The sequence below is a fragment of the Pezoporus wallicus genome, unplaced genomic scaffold (assembly GCF_028554395.1).
Source record: "Pezoporus wallicus isolate ANWC-B61680 ecotype Strahan unplaced genomic scaffold, APGP_CSIRO_Pwel_v1 contig_5935, whole genome shotgun sequence".
Taxonomy (NCBI): domain Eukaryota; kingdom Metazoa; phylum Chordata; class Aves; order Psittaciformes; family Psittacidae; genus Pezoporus; species Pezoporus wallicus.
In genome coordinates, this window is record NW_026637215.1 from 1181838 (window position 1) to 1201229 (window position 19392).

Here is a 19392-nt window from a genome sequence, read left to right on the forward strand (position 1 = left end):
CTTCTTGTATGGTAAATAGCAAGGAATGACCAAAACCAGTTCAGGCTGTTGCTCATCTGACCTCAAAAGCTGCAGAGGGTTCCTTTTCTCACCTGTACCCTGCTCTTGCAGCAGTTGTACAACTTAATCTGTCCCACAGTTTTTAATCACCAAAAGGCTTCACTTCCCCCCTTCTGGTGTCTGTAAGGAAAGTCCTGGCCAACACACAGAGCCTCAGGAAAGTCACACGAGAAAAAGAAAGGCTCTGTGGCTTTGGATCAGATTCTCTGTGATGAATCAAGTGGATCTGTGCAAGGAGCCCCATGCTAGGGTATTGGTGGTGGCCCTGACTGTCCTGTTGTGCAAATGAGGGTCTGTCTATGGTTGTATAGTTAGTGATATATGTAATATATGATTCCAATACATATATATAAAAAACAAGTAACATATGAATCCAAAAAATAAAGTTCTTATTGTTACTAAGTAGCTGAATGATTAGATCTGAACTCTAACTGCTGTTTGAATTTGGGCTGGAGTCTCCATAATCTCAAGTTCTTTCCAGGGACAGAAGCTAGACTGATTAATAGGACTCATAGTCTGCTGAGTTTCACTTTATAATACCTTTGCAAACTGTTTGGTTTGCAAATAACATAGGACGTATATATATATACACACATACACACATATATCTATAGAAATATGTATCTAATGAAAAATAAAAAGCTAATTTTATTGACTTGATTTGTGTTAGTTTTCATTCTTCCTAAAATTTGGACACTTCCTCCAAACTCCCTCACAAAGCAAACTTCCTCAAGAAGCCTTTTTAGCCTCCTGTACAAACCAGAGGGAGTCCCATCAGGAGTCAGTCTCCACTAGCAGACTCAAGCAGTTGCTCCCAGCTGATAAGAGGAGAATGGAGGCCAGGGACTCCTCCCACCCCACCACATAAAACGAGGCACTGCACATCAAGGACCCAGTTTCAACCACAAAGCAGTCCTTATCAGCACCAAGGAGTGTCTTTGTTCTCATCCTGGCTCCTGACCTGGACCATGAAAGTAAATATGCTTTATGGTTGCTTTTCCTGTGTATATCTATTGCATAGGACAAGCAAGAATGGACAGCAATGAAAGTGTAAAGACTCTTTTCCGGCAAATCAGTTGAACCCCTGGCCTGACCTAAGTATGTATGCCACTCCTTCATTGTCTTTAATGAAACTTCTGCTTACTTAAAAGGACCTATTCTGGTAATACTTTACCTCTGCCGTACATACACAGCAAGTACACAATTCTCAAATCATCTATGTATCTTTACTGCTGCTCCATGCAGTTGGGCTAGTATGTTGACCATGTTGATAGTATAACATCTGATAGTATATTATTTGATAATGTTATTAATGGCATCACAGAGAATTCATCCATGGTTACATGACGGTGGAGGTCTGAGACTGTAACGCAGAATTCTCTTCCACAATCCTTATTGTAACTAACTTGGTTGTAACTGTTGACTTGGAGGACTCTGGCATCCTCTCCCTGGCTGTGCCTCTACGGAGATGCTGAATTGCGGTAGTTTCATAGAATCATAGAATCACAGAATAGTTCGGGTTGGAAAGGACCTCAAGATCACCCAGTTCCAACCCCCCTGCCATGGGCAGGGACACCTCACACTAAACCATCTCACCCAAGGCCTCATCCAACCTGGCCTTGAACACTGCCAGGGATGGAGCATTCACAACCTCCCTGGGCAACCCATTCCAGTGCCTCACCATCCCAACAGGAAAGAACTTCTTCCTTATATCCAATCTAAACTTCCCCTGTTTAAGTAACTGTTCCCCGTTACCCCTTGTCCTATCACTACAGTCCCTAATGAAGAATCCCTCCCCAGCATCCCTATAGGCCCCCTTCAGATACTGGAAGGCTGCTATGAGGTCTCCACGCAGCCTTCTCTTCTCCAGGCTGAACAGCCCCAACTTTCTCAGCCTATCTTCATACAGGAGGTGCTCCAGTCCCCTGATCATCCTCGTGGCCTCCTCTGGACTTGTTCCAACAGTTCCATGTCCTTTTTATGTTGAGGACACCAGATCCTGAAGCCCAACAATACTGCTGCACTCACAAATGAACTTGTGACACCCTGGCTCACACAGAAGTATCAGAATCATCAGAATTATTCTGTCATCAGTTTCATGAGGTAAACAAAATGGAAGAGTTCTTTTTCTCTAAAATTATACTACTTCATCATTGTCTTGGGCTGTAATTTTACAGCCAGCCCTGTCCCAGCTGTACAAAACCTCTAGTTTGCTATGTAGTAATGAGGTGTGACTGCTCTTTGCTAAGAGAGAGAGAAGCTGGTGATACTTCTACATGAGGTAATAGTCATATGGGAGTTCACTCCCCTGCTCAGACTTGGTTCCTGCTTTTCAGTGTCTCCATCTATAAAGCAGTATATATTACAGGGAGATTTCCAGGCCGTTGAGAGCCTGTGTAAGAAAAGCAAACAAATGTTAACTTATTCCATCATCCCAGAATATCAAAGTGGCCGGAAGAGTCATTTCTCTAAGAAATCCAGGATTCTGCTAATGTTATTTTGCTTTTGATTTTGTTGAGTATTAACCCACAAGAATGAGGGCATAAGGCATATTTCAGTCAATAGGTAGAATTCAGTTAAGTCTATCAGAAGATAAGAGTGATGTAAAAAGAGAGCACATAGGCAGACTAATTTGATTCTGGAACAAAATAATCTTTAAGGACTGTAATAAATTGTATCATCTAAAAATTAATTCATTTGGAATCAGAGATTTGATTATTTTAGTAGTGATATATTTAGAATGTATTACATGTATTAATAATAAGGATTCTTATTTGCTACAGACATCCAGGCGTCTGCTTGCCTGTCCTGCCCAAGTCTGTATACCTGCACTTGCCTCCTTCAGGCTTGGGTTTCTGATCTGAATAAGCCACCATAAAATCATCCCTGAAAACAGTGTGAAAGGAATCAAGTGAAAACACTGTTAAGGACATTCAAGCAGCAAGTCCAAGTTGGTAACAGAATGGTATTTGTAGGGAACTGAGCTCCTTGAAAATATTCTTTACATATATAATGTCTTTTCATCAACACCAAACCTATTACAGCTAATTTGGGTAATTTCCTTGCACGTGAACAATGAGGACAAAGGAAGTGTAAAGTGTATGTTATAAATGAATGTTGAGTCTATTGATAGGTTCAGATCACGATACATAAGAAATAGGGGTATACCTATTTCCCTATATGAAGGAAACACTCATGGAAGAAGATATGTAGACTTTTTGGCTCATGGCATGAACGATGGACACATTGCCACTTATGATTTGGAACTGCATCTGAAAGATGTGTCAATGAAAACCATAAGCACCCCAGCTCCGAGATGTGAATCTGGTTGACAGTTGACAGACATGTAATTTCTCACTCCCAGTGAAAGAAGAGCGAGAGCAGATCACATCCTTCTCAGGCTAAGGCAAAACCCTCACATTGAAGGAATTAATGTAAAATGGTTTGGCTCTGCTCATCCTGGCACACTCTGTGCTCAAAGAGAGAGACAAGGCTTGAGAAAGTAACTCTAAGAAATGAGAGTTCACTTCTTTCCATAGAGACCCCAAGTTTACGTACTGCAAGTTAGGCTGCATGGATATGCTCGTCCCCTCTCAAAATCATAATTAAGGTTGATGGACCGAATAAAACCTTTGGATTTGAACTTAAATTATCTATGCCTTCCACAATTCTCTTCACATCATTGGTTTGAAAACCTGCCTTCTCCACAATACAGATTCCCAGATTAACAGTTTTTACCATGTCCAAAGAAAGAAAGAACAAGCCAGTGAAGTAAAGAGCAACCTGCCTGAAAGCAACATGCCAGGGTAGGTAGGTAGCAATCTTTCTTTAGAGATTACTTGTAAAGAAGCTGTTCATTAGTGGCAGCTACACAGCACACAGCTTAGGGTTTGGATAAAATACACTTGCATGTGAGAATAAGCCAGAAGAATTCATGTTTACCCTAATGCACAGGACTTACTGTCTGCTTTACAAATATTTACATGCTAAGAGCTTAAGGCTTCTTGTGTGTCCTCTCATGGACTCGCTTCTCTACATTTCTTGGTGACAGAAATGCACAAGTCAATGAATCATGACCATTCGTGGTAACTCAGTCCTTACTGGTAAGTCATCTGAGCAGCACTCTATTTTCCTTTTATATCTTATAACTAAGGCTGCCATGTAGGCTTCCTAGAATATCTGGCTGCATTTCCTGCCCAGCATTGAAAATGCGCTGCCATGTACATTCAAAGCTGTATATAAACACATGCCACACTTAAAATCACTTTTGGCAAGGTAACTGATTAAACAGGATGTAATGTATATCCCCAAATCATACTCTGGGCCTCAATACTATAAGGGCTTGTATTGTGGCCATCCCTGCTTTCCCACAGAGGCTTCTTCCCAGGCAGGAAGAGCCCTGCTGATAGAGCCCGCGGTGGTGTCAACACGTGTTCTGTCCTGGTGGTCACGCCTGCTTTACGATGCTCATTACACCTTGGGTTGTGCTCACCTGAGGTTCCTTGGTGGTAGATAGTCCATACCTGCTTCCAGCTCTGCAGAGACCAGCCCACTCTCAGCATTCCCTGGACTTTCTGCCTTGAGTGCCTTCTCCAAGCCCTGTGGACCAAGTAGAAAGCTTTCTGAGACAGGCTTAATACTTCTGAGCTCTCTGGCAGCTGCTGCGTCAGCTCACGTTCTCTGATACAATCTGTGTGTCCTGAATGCTAGGAAACAGAAAAACCCAAAGAGCAGGTCAGAACCTCACAAATCAACATTAGTGTTTTTAAGAGGAGGAAGTCAGTGGGTAAATTGCCAATGGGACATTGTGAGAATCCTTGGCTCCCCATCAAGCCATGGTCTGAAGCACTTTCAAGTAGGTGTATAAGGCTGCTCGCCAGCAGCAGGAAGGGAAAGCTAAAGAGCTGGGTCATTTCAGGGAAAATCTTGAGGAGAGCAACTCTATGGAAAAGTTGCATCACTGTGGGAGACCAGTGAGCTTTCCACTATAGCTCTGCTTGACATGACAAGACGTTGAGGCCTCAGAGTGGTAACAACAGTTCCTAAACCATGATATTCAGTGTTGGAGGTCAATAATATCAGTTCTCTTGTGTTTCCTTTTAAGAGTTTGCTAAATGGGACAATGAAGATGAAGAGTGAACCACCATGAACGAGGAGGCTCAAGGAGAGCCAAGAACTGTGGTACAGATGCGCTAAAAAGAGCAACTGAAAAAGCAGGGGACAAGAATACAGCAGGACACAACATAGATACACTTCTACAATGTCCTCCCAGCCCATGCCACAGCAACGTGGTGAAGGCAGAGCATTTCGTGCCTGTGTGTGAGGTGGCATCACTTATAGTTGAGCAAATATGACTACTGAATAGCACCTATGCCAAGGAGACATGCTTACATTGCAGGATTTCCCCAAACCAGCTTTCAATATGCCAGGAATAAAAAAGGAGAGATGGAGCTTTCTTTATGCAGTGGAGAAAAGTGACTGATAACATCACTCTGTTCAAGATCGCAGCTTTACAGTTCTTTTACTCTGTGTTTGGTACTTGCACAAAGACAGAGAAGATGCCTTGTAAAAGATTAATTTTCAAGCAATTTCAGTGTTAACACACAATCTAGCTATGCAGTGTATTGGCAGATCAGTGTTCTTGTTCTTTCCATGAGGAGTTTTGCTGTTGCAGTGTCCTTTGGTCCATGGTAAGACCAGTGTTTTCCCTGATTTTCTTGGTTTTTTTTACCTTGAAATGTTTCTCTTGATTTTTTTCTTGATTTCAGCCTTCCAATAGCTAAAGGGGCTACAAGAAACCTGGAGAGGGACTTTTTACAAGACAAGGGCCTGTAGGGACAGGCCAAGGGGAATGGCTTGAACCTGCCAGAGGGGAGACTGAGATGAGCTCTGAGGCAGAAGCTCTTCCCTGTGAGGGTGCTGAGGCTCTGGCACAGGGTGCCCAGAGAAGCTGTGACTGCCCCATCCCTGGCAGTGTTCAAGGCCAGGTTGGACACAGGGGCTTGGAGCAAGCTGCTCTAGTGGAAGGGGTCCCTGCCCGTGGCAGGGGGTGGAGCTGGATGAGCTTTAAGGGCCCTTCCAACACAAACCAGGCTGGGATTCTGGGATTCTATGAATTGCACTCTTTCTTGGGAAGGGCTAAGCCTGCCAAAACTTCAATCAATAACCACGTGATGTGCGAGGGCAGGAGTCGTGCATTTACCACTGGGGTAAATGAACTTTATTCCCTGGAGGCTGCAGGAGGAGCTGTGGTTTAGTGAGCTGCACGAGGGATGGGCAGTCTGAACACTCATCTAATCTGGGCTCTGCTGCTGACTCATCATGTCACCTTTGGGAAATAACTGCCTCCATGCTCTTGGTTTTTTCTCCTGTGAAGTGGTCCCACTGCATTGTAGACACTGGATACCATAGTTACAGATCCTAGAATAGTTAGGATGAATAATTTCTCAATCAGAAGCACTGGCAATCCTTCATTTTGTTCTCTGCTACAGGAAGAAAGGGACAGAAGTGATAGAAAATGAAACAGATGTTCACACTTCTTTTGGTAATTCAGCTCCTTACTAGCAGAGACCAAATGTATTCCAGCTGCATGCTGTGAAAGAGCAAGGTAACAACCTGACACCTTCCTACCAAAGGCTGGGTGGAAGATGGGATAGCCCACATGAATCCTGGACAGAACTGGTTGCTGCAGTTCTGTGTGTATCAAGCGAGCCATCGTAACTTGGAAAGTCTGACCTGTGAGATCACTGTCAGCAGTGACCTGCTGCCAAGCAGCCTATTCTGATTTACTGCACTAAAGTCAACCTTGCTGACAGAAGCCTTTTCTAAAGGCAATCTGCTTTGTGCATGCCTGTCCTGTTACTAGCTTACTGGAGAATGAAACATCCCTGTTCATTTTCTGTAAATCTCTGATCTTGCTTTTGGCAGTCTGGTCACACAAATCTGTTGTAGGACAGACTTATTTGCATTGCTGATTTCTATTTGCTTACCCCTAACCTTTCCCAGCTATTCCTTACATTCTGATGAACTCTTCTTGCCTCCTTTCCCAAGCCCTGCCATGAGATAAATGGAGGATTCAGACTATGTGTCTGTGGCCAGTGCCAAGGTTTGTGCTCTTGCTCTCGGCAGCATGCTGATCATGGCTGCAATTCCTGGCTCGCAGGGACTCAGGATCCAGTTACATTTGCTGGCGTCAAGCAGGCTCTGCAGACCACTGTGAAATACTGCATCTAAAAATAAAAGAGTGAAAAAGGACGCAACCAAAGGGAGCTGGATATTAAAATTCCAGGGAAACTGTATAAAAGTTTGGAAGAAGCACATAAACAGCCTGAGGGAAAACACTGACACACTGGGGGAGTTTGAACTGAGCCGATGGGTTTGCCTTTTTTAGCTCTGTCCCCCATGTGACACTCGAGTCCAGCCTGTGGGTCCAGGTATTTCTGCTAACACAAAGAATGCATTTGGAGCCTGTGGAAAGGGGAATCGCTGGGACTGGCTCAGCTCCTGCCTGTGTTCTCCCCAGGAACTGTTAACTCCAGTGCACTTGGTTTCTGCTCCCAGACGGGTCTGCCTCAAGCCTTTGGATTTCTCCTTCGGATCAAGACCACTCCTGATGGTGCCAGTGGGCAAGCTGGGTGTGGGAAGGGGTGTCAGGCTCTGGTGAGTCTCAGGGGGTGGATGGATGGATGGATGGATGGATGGATGGATGGATGGATGGATGGATGGATGGATGAACGGAGGGAGGGAGGGAATATGATTTTCACAGCTTTTGCAGTGCTTTTAATTGTACAGTGACATGGGGAGAATTAGTGAACCTGTGAACCCAGGCTAAAGGGTCAGGATTAAACACGTGATGGACCTGCTACACAAGGTTAAATTAATGAATCTGAGAGCAGATAGAAGAGCCCAAGTGCTATTTCTAAGGGGCATTTTGTGAATCTCATATAAAGAATTTGGTGGGAATCTCATCATTTTTGGATGAAAAAATCTAATAATCTTTGTCTTTTTCTATTTAAATATTAAACCAGCACAAGAATGAAATTGTACCAAGTACAAGCTGCATTTTTAAGTGCACCATTTGTTGTGACTGTCCTTTCCTGACCAGCACGGTTGCATTTCAGGGTTTCAGGCTGCCTGTGTTTGAACTGTTTGTAAAAAGTCTTTCTAGATGTAACTGAGGCCTATTTGCAGAAGGCTTTATTCCTGCCTTCTTTTTGATGCTTTGAAATTAAATCCATGATGACCATGAAACTGAGGTTTAAAAGTAGACGTGTGTTTGCATAACAATGTATTATACATACACAAAACTGGAGCTCCATGGCTACCCATAATTGCAGTGATAGTGTATCTGCAGTGGTAGCTCCTTGGAAGTTTGCATATAGGTCAGAAGTTTCCAAGTGATGACTGAGATTATATGTATTCTGGATTGCATTTTCCACATGTGCCACAGTTCAGTCATGGGATTCATGGGCACTCGTGAGAGCAGCGAAGTTCTGCTCCTCCAAACTAACCTGACAGTTCAGCTCTGAGTACCTGAACCAGCCCTGCTCTGTGTTGCTCACATATTGCAGTGTCTCAGCCTACCTCTTACTTCAGCTTCTTAACTCATTGCTGCAATGGAGTCTCTTGCACTGGATGAAGCAATAGGACTCAGCACCTTACTTCCTTGGCCTTGTGTATGATGCAATTTTTAGATTTGCTTTGGTCCTTGATCCTAAGTGCAGTAGCTCACACTGTGCTTTCTAAAGAAGCCTAGAAACCATCTCTTGTGAGTATTAGGTGGGTGTTTAAAACTGCATGGGTATCTTTGTTTGGATTCCTTCTAATACATGAAGACTAAACCTCCTTTGCCTCAGCTGTGTGACCTTGAAAGTACTTCACATGCCACATTTTATGCAAGTGAACAGTTTTGTACCAGTATAGCTGAAATGTTATAATCACATGGAACAATTTGAAAAACACAATCCAAGTATTTTACAAATGATGCTGCTAATTTACAGTTCTTCCTTTCCCTCACTAACTTTGTAGAAGAAATTTGGACCTATATGTTTTAAATCACAGCAGAGAAAAAGCTAATGGAGCCATCAAGTGAGTGTTTGAAGCTGTTTCACTGTGTCTCAGGCTGCATGTCTTCTAAAGAAAAAACACCTAAAAATAAATATGCAAAATGCCTGTTACTTATGTATATGAATATATGAACATGGCAGATGGTAGTTTTGCAGCACTTCAGGTTTGCCACTTACCAGCTGGTGAAGTGCACTGTACAGTGAGAGCCTCTGAGGTACAAAGGACCTGAAGGCATTGCTCTGTGATCCTACACCACCCACAGTGGGTGAGCTGATGGAGCAGAACTCGAGGCACAGTTGTGTGAGGACTCAGAGCCGTTATGAAATAGCCAGAAGGCTGGGGCAGGATCTGAACCCACTGAGCCAGGCGCTGTATCCATGACAGAGGTTCACCTCCTTGCTGTCAGGCCTGCTGGGCTCCTCTGTGGCCTCATCTAACTGTTGTTCAGCTATAGAACAAATCCTCTGAAGCCTCTGAGTAATGAAGGTGAGCGAATATGTTGAATTTGTCTTTACAATAGAAAACTGTCAAACTCACCCCCCCCAAAGAGCTAGGTTTTACATTTTTTTTCCCAGATAGTCTGAGATTTAGTACATTTCACCTATTTATTTGGAATTCTTTTGAAGGAAATATCAGTCATTCATATCCTCTGATAGAAAAAACACAACCAAGCTTTTTGAGGACTGTCTACAATTGGACAATATCTGGCATCAGGTCAGAAGTTGCAAAAAAAGCAATAATATCCTCCTTTATCAAAGCCTGTGTCAGCCAGGACATTCAGCACACAGGAAGGTCTGGAGTTGTTGCCCAACTCTTAAACTCTTTGGCTGCCTCGGGATCATAACTTCCCTTAACTGCCCCAGTTCTGTGTGTGTCCAGGCTCTGTCCTTCTGTGAGTCCATGCTCTTGTGAAATCCTTCCTCTCATGGCTCAGTAAAAAAGAGTTACTACATGTGTTGTATGAAAGCCTACCTTTTCTTATAACTGAAACACAGGTCAAGACCAAAGGTGGGGGACATGAAATACCAATTCCCCTTTTCCAGAATGGGGAACCGAGGCAGAGGCTAAGTCAGTTGCTCAAGGACACACAGTTTCCACTAGTGGTGAGGGAACCCAAGCAGACTCACTGAAGCTCACAGAAAGCTGTGAGTACCACAGGGGTGGAGACAAGCAGGCTTTGTAGCGGAAAGATCCAGTGTAACTGTAGGACAGAATGATGTCAAAATAAAGTGATATTTAGGAGTGGCAGAAAGAGAAACTTCTGAAGGAAGGCTGAAATTAAAGGAATTGTAGAAACCTGGAAGACGCTCAGCACAGTCCCAGCTCTGCTTCAGTGCAGTGAGGAAACGGAGTGACAGGAATATCAGTTGTCTTCTTTCTTCATCTTATCTTCTTTCTGGTGCACCTTCTGAGTAAAGAGTAAACATGTTAAAAGCCTCATGCAAAGTCTGGGTGCTGTGTTCTGCCTTCATCAAAGGTCTCTGACAGCACAGAGTGATCATGGAATATGTTCCGGGGAACATGCACAAGTTTCTTGGGAGGTTTGATGCTGACATCTTAAGTTTCAGGGCTTAAGCATTTAAACTCTCTCTCCACCATGAGAAAGGATGACGGGCACAGTCTTGGCCCCTGGCAACCTGTGTATAAGTCCATGCTGTTCATGCTTTCAGCTTGCCTGGGACTGTGACCCAACAGCCAGTTCAGCCTGTAAGTAAAACCAGTGGATGGCCAGCAAGGGGAACTATACCAGTTCACAAGATGTCAATAAACACATCCTTAATCAAAGTAACCATCTCACCATATTTGAAACACTTTCTTGAAAGGCTGGGCACACTCCAGCTTCAAAGAAATAGTTGGAAATGCTTACTCATTTTACTATTTTTCTTTCTTCAGCAATTGATTGTTGCTGTCTTGTCCATCTGGGGGCACACACAAGCATACTGTCACCTTAGGGCAGAGACTGAGCATGCAGATTTAGAGTTCAAATAATGTGCTGGCAAACTAATAAGCAACAGAAATCAGGACTTTATGTTTGGAACTGTCAAGTAGGCATGGTTATCTGTACCACCTGGATGTATAGTGTATATTATGTGTCATGCTCTCAGACACCTTCAAATCTAGCTTACCATCTTTATAGGCTTCATGTAACTCCATCTGTTATTCTGCAGGTTTTCTGCTGGTTGTATGTAGCTATAAATGTTTCACAGAAGTCAGCTAAGTTTTTGTTAACAGTTGTCTAGCAGAACCCAGCTCTCTCCACGTATATCTTCACTGTTGTCAGCAGCAGGTACTAGCCAGACCAGCACTGAGAACAACTTACATGTGTGCACAGCCCACAGCATCTTTGGTTATTGGATGGTCATAGAAGCATCAGTAATTCAGGATCTGCAGCACTGAGCAGTGCTCACTGACCTCTAACGCTGCCACCTTTACTTGTTGCTGTGTTTTAGGCAAGTAGAGCAGAGTTAGAACTCGCCCTCTGAAGGTCTGGGTCACAGCTCCCTTTGCCTGGTTTCTGAAGGCATTACTTGGGAAGCAGCAGGGGTAATTTTGTATGGTGTGCTTTAGTTTTGGCCTTATTTTAAAGACCGATTGCTGGAGCAAGTTGAATGTGCTGCGTCTTGAGTGTTCCTGAGGCTGGAGAGCAGCCAGAAAAACCAAAGAGCAAAACTTCTAGGCAGTTTTCCATATCTACAATAAAACTCAAGTCTCTAGCAAAGTTATCTAAGGAATTCAGGCCGAGAACAACAAATGGAAAAGGAATGACACAGATAGGGCTGTGCTCTAAGGAAAAAAAAGTGAAGCATTTTATGATTTTGGACAAAGTTTCCTGCACAGCTTTATCACTGTGTTACTTTCAGTCCTCAGAAAAACCTGATCCAACATATTGCCACTTCAGCAGCTACATTCAGGTTCTCATTCTCTGGCACCCTGGCTATATCCAAATGACCTTAGAGAGAGAGATTAAAAGTTATTACCCAACCTTGCCCATTCATACATGAGGCAAACTATGGTCCTCTAGCCAAGGACCAAAATGCTGTATATAGTTCCACCCCAGATTTTATTTGGTGCCTCAGCTATGGTACAATCTGTTGAGTGTATGCTTCTTTGAGGACAGGAAGACTCTGCTCACTCTGTACTCAGTGTTAGTTGAGTACATTTCAAGAAAGACAAACCATTGCTTTATGAGCAGCAAAACTGAAGCAGCTTCACTATAGTTTGATATGGTCTCATCCATAAAGCACCTTTGCTCCCCTAATAAATAGGGATATCTTAGCTCTGTGTCTCATTTCAGGGTCACCCCCACAGGGCAAAATCCTCACAGAGGGTGGCGAATCCAGTTTTAGGTAAATGGTGACTGGCCAGCCTGCTGTAGTCAACAGCACAGTGGGAAATGGTTTCCTTGAAGGAAAAAACTCAAAATCCACTCTTTTTTTCCTGCCTTTGGTTCCTGTCTTCCAAGAAATGTTGGGAATTTAATTATTTCTGAGATCTTGGCTCATGTGTCAAATCTGCTTGAAATTTGGAGCAAGAGATAGGCCGAGCCATTCCCTAAGGCTCCTTAGGAAAGCACGTGAATCAAGACGGCTCCATGAAAAGCCGCACACCCAAATGACTGGAAGTGCATTTTTTTTCCCAAACATAGACCCATGCCAGGCAATGGCCATCAGAACCCCTTTGCCCAGCATCCTTTTTCTTGGCAGCAATACATGCTTGTGTTTGACAATGAAGCACAAATCTTTTGTCATCTGCTTTGAAGGAGATGACAAGTTGAGAGTAATGTCAAGTTATATTCCCAACTTCAGCTGAATCCAGATCACTAGTAGATTACCATTGATCGGGCTGTAGGAGAATCACAGAGTCCTAGAATGCTTTGTGTTGGAAGGGACGTTAAAGCTCATCCAGCTCCAACTCCCTGCCACGGGCAGGGACACTTTCCACTAGAGCAGGTTGCTCCAAGCCCCGTCCAACCTGGCCTGGAAGACAGAGTAACAAAATGGGAATGTAGTGAGCTTTTCCCCCAGAATGCCAGCTTACCATAGGTTTTCCCTCTAAGCTCCAAAGCTATACTGTGTTTCAGTTCATCGGCAGATATCCCACACTTCTTCAAAATCTGAAGCAAAAAGACTGGGATGAGTATTGTGGGCATTCATAGTATGCTAGACTAATATTGTTGGCTACCTACTCAGCATACCTCAGTAAGTCAGCACTCCCTCATCTGCTAGCTAGTCTGGATTCTGTTGTAGTTGATGTGGTTGCTACTTACTTAATTTCTGAAGCCTGAATGATATCTTTTGTCTGGTTTTTGCATGCTCCTATAGCGTGGATATGTGCTGTGTGCGGGAATGCTCTATGCTCCTTCCAGTACCTCTCTCCAGGTACTTGAGAATATGAACTGTACTTTTCCTCCTAAGCAAGCAGCACTGTATCACTCCTACTGGGAAAGCCAAAGAGGATAGTGATGCCATACCTACAAACAAGAGCAGTAGCTGAATGCAGAGCTAAAGGATGCACCAGCATTTGCAAGAAAATGGACTGAGTTCCCTTTCCACTGAACCAATCCTCGCACAAACCCCTGTTATACCTATGCAGTTCTCCTCCAAAAGAGCTGTTGGCTTTATTTCACTTCTAATCATACTGCACTGGAAGTTTTAATTGAAAACCTGTTCATTTTGATACTCAGAGTTATATTAAGTTTTACGATCAATTGATTCAGTTTGATACTCCAATTTAACACTTACTGATTTTGATTCCAGAAGGTGTACAGAAGTCCCTGCTTAAAGACCTCATGGCTGAGGTTCCTTAGCTTGTTCCCTTTTTGCAGTATTTCCAATCAGGGATCACTCTTTTCCCCTGCCTCAGATTTGGGGAGAATCAGCTTTTGTTATCCTGGAATGTATCAGTTATCAGTAAGTATCAGGGGGTTAAGACAGAAACCTTAGTTTGGAGGCATCAGAGTCCAGAATTCTGTCACAAAGTTTTATTCTACTATATCTTGTACTCTTATTCATTTGCAATACAGGAAGAAATCATAAGTTCTTCCATCAAGAATGTGGACTTTGGTTGAAATGGAAGAACACGTCCCTCTGGTGCCCAAACCAAGTTTTGGCAAGCCGTGGTTTTGCATGCCCCAACCACCAGGCAGACACCTGCACAAATACTGTTTGCATACAAATAAAAGGTGCGCACAGAAGTCTGGAGCACAAATCTAAAAGCTGAACCACACTATAGAAGCCAAGCCCCAACCCTCCATCTCATACAGTATGTCATTGTTGAAATAATGATTAAAGTAACTGTGCTAAAGGAAGAAATCAGAATCAATGTGTTTGATAAACAGTGACATTCACGCCTTCTGACACTGAGACTTCACCAGCATTTTTAATAGCTGACTGAATTTTATGCAGAGGTATTTTTACTGCACTTTTAGGTTGGTTTTGCTTTTAGAAAATGTCTACACACATACCTACAGTCTTTTACACCACTGTACCCACATGCTGATCCAAGAGATCCTTGTCAATAAGCTATCTGAAACAGACGATTCTGCTTTAGCGACAAGGTTGGTCAAAGGAGGTGATCCTGCCCCTCTACTCTGCTCTCATGAAACCTCACTTGCAGCACTGTGCGCAATTCTGGTGTCCTCAAAATAAGAAGGACATGGATCTGTTGTAGTGAGGCCAGAGGCCACGAGGTTGATCAGGGGTATGAAGACAGGCTGAGAAAGTTGGGGCTGTTCAGCCTGGAGAAGAGAAGCTGCATGGAGACCTCAGAGCAGCTTCCAGTGTCTGAAGGGGACTACAAGGATGCTGGAGAGCGACTCTTCATCAGGGACTGTAGCAATAGGAAAAGGGGTGATGGGTTCAAACTGAAACAGGGGAAGTTCAGGTTCTTTACTGTGAGAATGGTGAGGCACTGGCACAGGGTGCCCAGAGAAGTGGTAAATGCTCCACCCCTGCCAGTGTTCAAGGCTAGGTTGAGCCTTGGGTGACATGGTCTTGTGTGAGGTGTCCCTGCCCATGGCAGGGGGTTGGAACTGGATGATCTTAAGGTCCTTTCCAACCCAAACCATTCTATGATTCTAAGATTTACAGTGTCCTTTTCTCCTTTTGAAAACAGGGGACCTGCAGGTAGGCAATGCAGGACTTAACGTTGTTCCTAAGCAGAAGTCCCAAACATGTCAACTAGTGTTGAAAGCTCTTCCAAGCCTGGTGTGTTATGTCAGAGACTGTTACTGAACCACAGGCTCCTTCCCACTGTTCACATGTGGTGTATCCTTTAGCATCCAAGTGTGAACTGAAATGGAGAGAAACTGCTTGAAGTAAATCCATGAATTTATAGATACTGGGATAATATTTTCTTAAGCTGAAATGAAATTAAGTCTTCTCAACAACTAGCTTATTTTTTTCTCACTTTTACTTTTGTTACTTTACTTCCTACTGTGTATTATTATTACTTATTATAGGAATAATATTACTATTTTTTTGAGGAAACTAGAATTTAATCTGTTTGTCTACCAATTCACTGGTACCTAAAAAAGCTGTCTAAAACTGAGTTGCTTTTCCCAGATTTCATATGGAAGATTATGGAACCTTTCCTGTTAGGAAACCTATGATGGATTTGAAACTAACTTTGTAATTAGGAGACATAAATGACACGAAACAGGTTTGGATGCAGAAGCTTGAAATGTCAGGCAGAGAAAGCTGTGCTGCTATCTAAAGGCTACCCCAGAATTAACAGTATAAATCCTGTATTTTCTATGCCTTCCAAAAGCCAAACTTCAAGTGCTTGGGACTGATTATTTGGTAACGTCTAGCTGAGACCTTCAATAAAAATCTGTACTTAAAGACAAAAGTCGTTGATCTCTTGATGAGAACCATAGTCAGGAAGGTGAATGTTTTACCAGACATATCAAAGCAAGCTTTCATTAAGTCCCACACCTGTGTGTTGCAATGGCTTTGTGCATCCCAAGAGGCAGTGGCGCTTGCAGCCATGGCCTTAGCATGTGTTGCAGTATTCACTCTGCACTCTCTAGACTGTGTGTGTGATTTCTGAATCCAGTTTCTCCACTGCAGGGTTTACTATTTTGGCTGACATGCACTTTGTTAGTTTTAATTTGAATCTACATGGGAATACACCTGAGTGGACACTTGCTAGTAGTACAAAAAGAAGGGCTGTCCAGAAGCAGAACAGTGCTATACCATGGCACACACAGGACCTATCTAATGACTGACTGCACGTGAAAAGAAGTGCTTTACTGGTGAAAGGCTATGTGTTTCTAGTGCAATACTATCTTGCCCAGATGGGTAACATTTCAGGGAAACATTTCATCTCCCCACAAGAGAATTGATTTTCTTTCTACCCAAAGCCCATATATATTGAGTGAAAAGGCTGGTTTGTCTTTGTTTTACACTATTCTCAGGATCCTTGCCTACTTTCCCACATGTGGAACAAGGCAGAGGTCACAATGATAATGCACAGGCATGATAAGAAAGAAAGACAGCAACCTCTTTGCCTCCCCTCTGTGCTCTTGCAGAAAGGAGATGTCCATGAAGCTGCTGCACTGGAGAGCATAGGTCTTTATCGGAGGAAGGGGATGAAGAAAAAGTACTATACTGCTCACAGTGGTTCCACTCTTAGAGAAGCTGCAATTTACCCTCGATATGAGAGGGCAGACTTTTGTGCCTGACACACAAGTAGGCCAGCCAGCAACCACGGTGTTAATGTGAAGAGAAGAGACAGCTGGTGAGGACAGTGAATCCCCAGCTCTGCTGCTCGAGATGCCAGCAGGAAGAAGAGGCTATAGGAACAGCTGGAGGAACATAAAGCAGCACAAATTCAGCATTGCTCAAAAGGAGGAAAACGGAAGAAGCATTAGTCTTTTAGTTCAAGCTCAACCCCTTTTTCTTTTTAGGCCCATTATCACAGCATGCTGCTTTGCATTTAATACTGCAGCCTCCTCCTCACTTCTACATATTCATAGACTTTCAACAGCTAGACATGCTAATGGCAGAATCTTTTCAAATTGTGACAGTGGAAGATGCTTTATCATCATGCATTTACCTAAATGCAAAGTGCCAAATGCAAAATAACAAGAATAACCCTGAGTTTGCAAAATGGGGAACAAAAAGTGGGTCAGGCATAAGCGTGCTCACTGCTGATCTGCTGAATTGCCAAGCACCTGAAGTTAGTGGGTAGCAGCAGTTGCAATTGCTCGTTGAGGTTCTTCCTATCTTACTAAATCAAGTCAATACTTGCTCAATGATCAGAATCTCTCTCAGCTTCAATCTTGTGCTGGAGCTCAGGGGAGGAGACTTGCATGCAGGCTTCACCATTCTTCTTATAAGAACTAATAAACAGTGTAAAAATGGAAGCAGGAGCAATCCGTCTTGCCTGAGGATATTACTGAAACCTGGTTACATGTAGATTCATTTGATGATGGCAACTCCCAATCTGAAGTCACCTGTAGCAGATGAGGAATTCCTTGGGTGTATCAGATACTTCATTTACCTTTGGGCAGATACCAAGAAAAATTACAGGTTAGTTAGCTAGTTCAAAAGGGAAAAAAATGCATTGCAATTAGAGAGCCCATTATAAGCAGGAGACTAATACCTGCCAAGCTGCATTCTGGGATGTTGGGATTGGTTCCAATGCCATCAGATGACATGCAGAAGAAGATGCAGTAAGTGCAAGGCTTTGATTTTGAAATTATACACATAAATATATATACACATATATTGTTTTTTTATCTGAGGGAAGATTGTAATCACTATTTAATCAAAGATAATGTTTTCAAGGTGCAGAAGCAGCTATGGTCTTCTTCAGATTATATATTAAAAGTTGGCTATACCTTTATACATCTTGTTTTGTCATGAGCAAGGGTTTCAAATTGTGGATATGGTTTTACTTTGAACAGTGCATTATGTATTGCTCACTAAATACAAAAGTATATGGTTACTCTCCTGAGAGAGCTAAGCATTTAATGTCTGATAAATTGATACTACGGTAGTTGTGAAAAGCATTTAAATACCGTAACTAATTTTACTCATGCACTGGAGACTGCTTTTATTCTCTGTTTCCACAAGGTACATAAGAGACCCTTAAGAAAGTTTTATGCCCTGTTTGAATGTATTAAACTCCTATGTTAAATAAGTACTGTTTAGAAATCCTTTTTAAGCGTGCACAGCTTGAAGCCTATGTGGCAACACTCGGTCCAGCACCCAGAACTCAGGAATTGACACGTTCCCTTGAGTTAGTTTACAAACTAGTGGATGTGCAGTCTAACTGGCTGTTTTACCTTCCTCTGCTCAGCTTCACACTTCCCCATCAACATTTCCACCCCTGTACTGTGAATGGTAGGTGACGCTTCGGGAGTGCATGGCCATGTAGAAAAGGGGATTCTTGTAGCAATTTTGTTCCTGAGAAAACACTACTGGATTTTATTTCAGAAGTCAATGAGCTGATCTACTGAGACTGAAAAACAAAGGAAATTTGACAATCATTCCTTTCTCCTAAAGTAATTGAAGGAACCTGTATCTGAAAGACTAGTAAGAATGCTAAAGTTAATGATACACTACTATTACTATTTTTAGATTTACACAAGATTCAATTCTTTAAAAGGAGTTCAAATCTGTTCAGAACCCAGATCAGTGTAGTTTGTGTATATGAGTGAATGCATGGCGAATGGCTTCCCTCTCACTTCCCTATCCCTTCTCTATTCTATCTGAGCACACTCTAATACACAGATCTCCAAGATCACATTAAGGTAATTGTTTTTCACATTGGTGCTACTGTACAGAAGGAAGCAGTAGCCATGGGATGTAAGAGTGCAGCTGAACCAGATACAACTTGAGCATCTATTGTAGAAAGTGGCTCTAATATCTAGGAACTGTTTCCTCTGGCTACAAAAGTGAGGGATGATAATCGCTCCCTTTCTGCAGATAGGCAGCCCTCGATTTCAAAATCCAGTTCACAGTATCCTGTCTTGCTGATTAATGACATTGCCAGAATTAAGCTGTAAGAACCAGTATAGTGCTGTGAGAAACAGCCCCAAACCTGATCCAATCCCCCCTAATCCACCCACCTCAACCTGCCTGCCAGCTTCCTGCATGTAATCTCTCTGCCTCTGACCTTGTGAGAGTGCCTCCCACCATGTGCTCTCTAGCACCTTTCTGGATCTGGTTTCTTTCACAGGCTTTGCATTCAATTCCTTCACACACAGTTAGATGCTCACAGTGCTTTCCTCAAAGTCTTGAAGCCCAGAATAAATGC

The 19392-nt window shown here is 42.9% G+C and overlaps 1 protein-coding gene across 1 annotated transcript in view; it reads left to right on the forward strand.

The window, feature by feature from the left end:
- The first annotated feature begins 7566 nt into the window (after nucleotides 1-7566).
- RAF1 (Raf-1 proto-oncogene, serine/threonine kinase) overlaps nucleotides 7567-19392 on the forward strand; it is a 78163-nt gene continuing 66337 nt past the window's right edge. Inside the window, exon 1 of the mRNA XM_057404203.1 lies at nucleotides 7567-7719. The gene's annotated coding sequence lies outside the window, so the exon portion shown is untranslated. The remainder of the gene's footprint in view (nucleotides 7720-19392) is intronic.